This window comes from Brachycentrus maculatus, unplaced genomic scaffold (genome assembly GCF_059751285.1).
Source record: "Brachycentrus maculatus isolate JH-2025_06_01 unplaced genomic scaffold, ASM5975128v1 h1tg002136l, whole genome shotgun sequence".
NCBI lineage: Eukaryota > Metazoa > Arthropoda > Insecta > Trichoptera > Brachycentridae > Brachycentrus > Brachycentrus maculatus.
Genome location: NW_028282659.1, coordinates 21,799 through 28,239, shown reverse-complemented (window position 1 = coordinate 28,239; position 6,441 = coordinate 21,799). Strand labels below are relative to the sequence as shown.

The 6,441-nt window shown below is 42.6% G+C and overlaps 1 pseudogene; it reads right to left on the bottom strand.

Moving 5' to 3' along the window:
* Nucleotides 1–1,876: 1,876 nt before the first annotated feature.
* Nucleotides 1,877–3,853, bottom strand: LOC148298359 (splicing factor 3B subunit 1 pseudogene; annotated as a pseudogene).
* Between the last annotated feature and the right edge of the window lie 2,588 nt (nucleotides 3,854–6,441).

Below are 6,441 nucleotides of genomic sequence, written 5' to 3'. Positions count from 1 at the left end.
TCCCAACCCCAACCCCAACCCCAACCCCAACCCCAACCCCAACCCCAACCCCAACCCCAACCCCAACCCCAACCCCAACCCCTTGTGGTATTGCAAAACTGAGTAAAATTTAAATAATGTTGATTCATAAGAGAGTTTTTTAAATATAATTTTAAATACTCATTCACCCCTTCCGCAGTGCCCCTCATGTTTACATTGCATAAACTCAAACAATGGAAGGGATAGGATATCCACAATAAATCAAATTGTTCAGGCCTCCATCGGCCTTTATGTGGGGGAGTAATTTATATTGAAACTACCCTGACAGAAATCTATGAATAGCTACAGATAAATCAAGACATTCTTACTAGAATGCATGATAATTCGTATTCCTCCCTAATCTTCACTTTCATGGTGGTTGCTTATTTGATTGCCAAGGTATTTAATTTAAATCATCCTGATTTGAATCCTGTATAAATCTGCTAGCAACGAAATCGCAACAATTATATGTGTGATTGGTCACTGACAATCTGCAATAAGTCTGGTGTTGCTCCCATTATGTGATATATTTGATTGCAGGCCATATTCATATCCTGCAAATAGTTCTTTTGCGATATAATAAATATAAATGATTGTAATAGACGTGATATTTGGCGGATCGACTGCAATAATAAATATCATATTACTAGTTGGGGGAGAACTGTATCATTGGATTTTTTCATAACACATGATATACACGTACTTTGACTGGTTCCCTTGGGTGTGCAGCGTGGAACTCCTGACCGATTAGTCATTGATCTAATACCAGTTGCCGTCGCTCCATCTTAGCTCTGTAAAGTAGTGACCCCTGTTGAGTGTCCCATAATGGTTTACTGTTGCCTTGAGCCTGTATTTTACGCTGATCTTCCTGCTCTGGTCGAAGATATCGAGAAACTCATCGAATTCGATTGTGGTGTTGATCTTCTCATTCGAGTAGGAGCCCTGTTTGAATCGTGCCAAGTGCAGGAACAGGAAGTTGGGAGTTGTATAAAAGAATGTCTCCTGGTTGAAGTCGGTGTTCCGCTTGCATTTCTCGCAGAGCAAGCCGCTGATGGGTTGCGACTGCATTTCGTTCTTCAGCAGCTACTTCAACTCGATTGAGGACTGGGAACTCGAGTATAGATACGACGAGGAAGATCTAGTATTTGGGAAGCTCAGAGACAAGCATTGATATCTTTCATATTTGAATTTCTCATGGTTTCGATCGCATTTGAACCTGCGCACCAGTTCAGCTGAGAACAGTTCAATTATCTTACTGTTTTCTATTTTGAGCATTTCATTCACGAAGAGTTTGTGGTTCTGCACGATATCGAATTTATCGTTATAGTCGAGGCGGATAGGCCCTTACTTTTTGAGCCCGAGGGAGTTTTCCTTGCTGAGAGTTTCAAGCAGGCCGATGAGGAACTACTGGGCGTCTTGCTGATCGTTGCCTTGGACTATCTATATCTCTTTTTCGACTGCTCGCTTAAAGAGCTTGTAGTTGCTGGTGGTCTTGGAGGACTTGAGTTGGAAGAAGAGCTCCGTGATTCTGCAGTTCTTCTGGTTAATGTTCTCAGGGATGATTAGGAATAGGACTTGCAAAACTGCAGATATATAGCATGTATTCGTTAAATTCTCTAGCCCCTAGGGCTTGGTGCTAATTGCAGATGTGCCACGATAGTTGACCGAACGCCCGCGATAGTGCGAGCCATAAGTGTTATTGGAACTCCTGTACATTCAATTAGTTATCGATCAGGGTATCTGTATATTCTTATATTCTTATTAACAATATTTAACTATCAAAGCAATTCAAGTATGTTTCATTATGTGTGGGTTAGGCGTCGCAACAGATTATTCATAGACTCATCATCAGCTCTGATTGACCATAATGATTATGCGCGTCGTCTTTTAGTAAAGGCTGAAATGGCACCAAGCTGTCTTGGCTCCCCACGTAGAGCATGTTATAGATTCTCCAATAGACATGCCGTACGCGTCGGGCAGGATGCCAGAGTCCTTGGATCACGTACATTAACACTGTTCCTGGACCCACTGATAGCTTTATCGCTTCGATAGCTTCGAGGACGGCATTAACTATATGGGGACTCGTCTCGAAAATGTTCGGCCAAACGTAGTTGAGCAAGTGTATCAAAGCGTCTTCATTCCCAAAGCCTTGAACTCCTAGTGCCAAATGCTTTATAGCTGCGGCTGCGGTCTGTCTATGTACTAAATCTCTGTCAGTGAGAGCATCCTCCAAGAGCGGAGTAACAGCATAGATGTAATCCTTAGCCATCTAGCCGATGTATTCGAACATGAAGGCTAAACTCTTGAGCACACCGTTTTGGACATTTAATTATTGAACCCGATATTCGTTCATCAAGGCAGGTAGCACCGTGAAGGGGCCACAGGACTATGAGACAATTGCTATGGCCACGGTTGTGCAAATTCTTAGTTGTCTCTATTGGACCTTTAAGTTGTTCAGCAGAGTAACGAGCACATCTTGAGGGCCGATAGCCTTTGCAATGTGTCCGAATGTGACTACTGCTGCTCTGCGAATGCTTCTCTTATGAGCCTTCAGCAGTTCAAGCAGGTCGAAACAAATGCGCATCCATTCTTTAGGGGAAACCTCATCTGAACCCTTGTCTGCAATTCTGCCAACGAGCTCTATGCAGTTTTATTGGACCTTATCGTTTCTATTTTTCAGAATGGGAGTGAGCCGTGGCAATAGGTCCTTTATAGGAGGAGTCATCTTGGCCATTCCAACTTCGATGACGATCATCTTGAGCGCCCCTAAAATACTCCCCAGTACTTCTGGGTACTCCTAACGAAGGCATTCATTCAAGTTCAATCCAAGTCTTCCGAGCCTAGTTTCTTATCCGCAGACCTTCATGCAGTTTGCAATTTTTGACACTAAATCAGCAGCCTGCTGGCGTATTCGTATGCTCTTATGATTGAGTCGCCAGTTAATTGTGCCTACTATCTGTACGAAGTATGGCTTTGCGCGCAGGCCAAGAGCATTGACAATAGCTCCAAATCCGTTGAGAATTGTTGCATCGTCCGTAGTTTGCTCATGAAATGCCGTGAGGGTTGCATCCATAAGTTAGTTTCTAAATGTCTCAAGAGCATGACTGATATCCGAGCCATTGGGCGTAGATAGTATTTGCTCGATGCCCTCCATCACCATTTTCCGATATGCTTAATTTTAATCTTTGAGTCCTTTGAAGATCCGTTAAACGATTTCAATGACTCCTACCTTGTTTCCTAACTCAACAGTAGTCTCAATAAGCTGCTTGTAGTTTCTCTTTTCGATGGCCATTCTCCTGACCCAAAAACATTTGAAAAAATCATTTAGTATTTCTTATCGAATGTAACTCACATCAAGGCCGTTGCAGCCAACGATTTGCTTTAATACTTTGAGTACTATTTTACGCATTTCGTCCTCGGGGTTATCGAATTGCCGGATTATTGTTGGTAGGACTGACTTTGTATACTGTGAGCAATGTTTGGCATCCATGAGAGGAATTATATAGCCGATTGCCTTGAGGAACGCGCCGAGGGACTTGTCGCGATACTAGTTTATTCTTTTCCACAGTGGAATGAGCACATCATCAAAGGCTTCAATCCCATATGGCGAAGATGCTTCAGCTAATGATGCTATTGCCAGAGCGGTAATTGATTTGACCTTTTTCTGCGAGTCGTCGAGTCCATGCTTTATCGTGTCGACCAGCTGCTTTAAGTAGGGTAGAATCGAACACCCCATCAGTATGGCAATTTGCTGCACTATTTTAATGCCTGTATGCCGAGCTTCCCAACTCTTTTTACTAATAGACGCAGCCTTTAGGAATGGCAAGACTGCTCCAATCCCTAACGAGCTTGCGACAACTGCGAAAGCTCTGGATGTGGTGTTTCGAACAACTTCATCTTTATGATCAATGTCAGGCCTCATAGTCTTTATCATTGTGGGCAACCCCGCTGCCTTCGCTAAATTGCTAATGATTTCCCTCCCTTATATCCTCGCGTAATAGTCCTCGTCAATGAGAAGGGGCTCGATGACATGCAAAATTTTATGTACATACGGGCGGACTAGGTCATCGAGCTTATATAGTATTCTGTCGATTACCTTCACCAAGAGATGGCGCTGCTGAGGGTCGAGCGTATCAGACATGAGTAGTGGCAGAATATGGTTGAAAAGGGCCCCTGCTCCAAACTATACAGCATTGATGGTGATTTGTCTGAGGGCTATTTTGCGAATGTGCGGGTTACCATCCTTTATTTTGAGCAGGAGGGCTAGTATCTTCCTTTATTTCTGCTACTCGAGAGTGAGCTCGCTCTCATTTACGTTTTCGAGCAAGGGCGCAAAATACTTATACTATTCCGGCTTAATTGGAGGCAGATCCGATGTCCCTTCAGCTTTTTACCCTCTCAGGTTGGTCTCTACATCAGGGATTTGGTAATCTGAACTGGCTCCGGTGTTATAGTAATTATCTCGGACTTTTTCTGGCTTGTAGGCCTCCGGCTGTTTCACGATCTCGTATCCATCCTCTTCTCCGGGCAGCAGCATATCCAACTCTTCGTCGGTATATGGCTGGTTGCGCTATTGTAACTATTTCTACTATCGCAGCTGTTGCAGCTTTGAAGGAGCAATTCGCATGATGTCTGGTGTTTTCAGGTTATTTGGGGTGGGAGTAGCCCCTGGGTAGAGAGGAGTCTGGCCTGCCTGAAGAGGAGTTTTATCATCCCATTTTCTGGGAGTTTCTCCCGGCCTCATCGGAGTCGATGAGAAGCGAGAAGGAGTCTGATCAATTCGAGGGGTTTGATCAGCCACTCTCCGGGGTCCATCCGCATTCTGATCCTGGTTGAGGAGGGGAGTCGCATCCCAACGAGACCTTCTTGGAGTGTTTTCGACTCCTTTGGTCGACTGGTTACTCGTCTTATCCATTCTATTGATTATATTTATAAGAGTATGATCGATATGCTGCATTACTATTATGAATATTCTCTTTTATCCGGCACGACTCTTATAAATATTCTCAGCACAATCTACGTGCAGCATCTCCTGACTTGCCTACATAAATATCAGACTTCTTTGGCAGTCGTAAAGTGCTCTTAAATATTTTGGTAATCTTAGTCTATTAATTAAATTCATAATATGATCTATCAATCAATCACTGTAGTATTGCAGACATTCCTAAAATAACTTCATATCCCCCTATATATCTATATGCCTTTGCATGGATTCCTCGCCTAAACATATGCATGCACGCAAGGTCTTATAGTAGCCATTAAATTTATTAATTGCCAACAAATGCGCTTTATTTGCAACTACTGAATAAAGGCTGATATTATCAGTATATTTCGATGATAAATTTATGGATAATTCGTAAAAATATGCACGTATGTTTAAATGTCAAATGTTGAGACGAGTACCGAAAACCCTGTCCCAAAAAGTAGTCGTAACTCCGAATCCTTTATTCATGTTTCGATAATGATGCTTCAAATGGTTTCTCCTGAGGTCCGAGATAATGGGGATGTCGAATTGAGGCCCAAAATGAAAGTAATAGTGAAGGCAGTCGTAGAGTATCATGGTCAAATGCATGCCCATCAGCAAGTGCAACACACTCACATTATCGATTCGCAGAATTAGTGTATAGCCTCCAAACATGGCGACTTAGTATAGTAGATTTTTCGAAATGCCGAGTGCTAGTTTATTCTTGAAATTCGGGAAGGCATGATGCAGATAGTGGCCATTCAGTATTTCGTCGTTTGTGGACAGATCCCGATGCAACACAACCCGATGGAAGTAGTACTAAATGACAGTCCACTTCATGATCCCAAACATGAAGAATAAGACATGAGACCCTGTGCAAAAGAGTAATTGGTTTTCGAGCAGATAGCCCATACAACTCAATAAAACGAGAGTGAAGACTGCAAAAGAAACCCAAAACCTATCAAGATACCAAATCTATGACAATTTCCCTTCTGTGAACTTGAGCTGGCTGATGTTACTGAAATATTTCGGAATTGTCACGAATGCTTATATTTCTTCAGGCGATAGTTTCCTCAATTGGTTCAGAATCCCATAATTGAAGTCCAGAGATTTCAGTACTTTTTCGTGGAGGACCACTGTTTTTTAATGTGAAACTCTCTCATATAATTATTTTCCAGCCCCACTTATCTGTGTTTTCCCAATTGCCAGATTAAGCATCATCAATTCTGCATTTGGCGAGTGGCCCTGTTTATTGAATGACTCGCTCATGTTCTTCATGCTAAATGTTTCAAGGACCTTATTGGATCCTGGGTGTCTGAAATCTGAAACATCCAGGACAAGCTCTTCGTAAAGCAAAATATTGGCATGCTTAAAGTCTGCGGATGAGATATCCAACAAGGGCAGCGACTCATACGATGGTATTGAATTCCGAATCATCCGAACCTGGCCAAATGATTTAT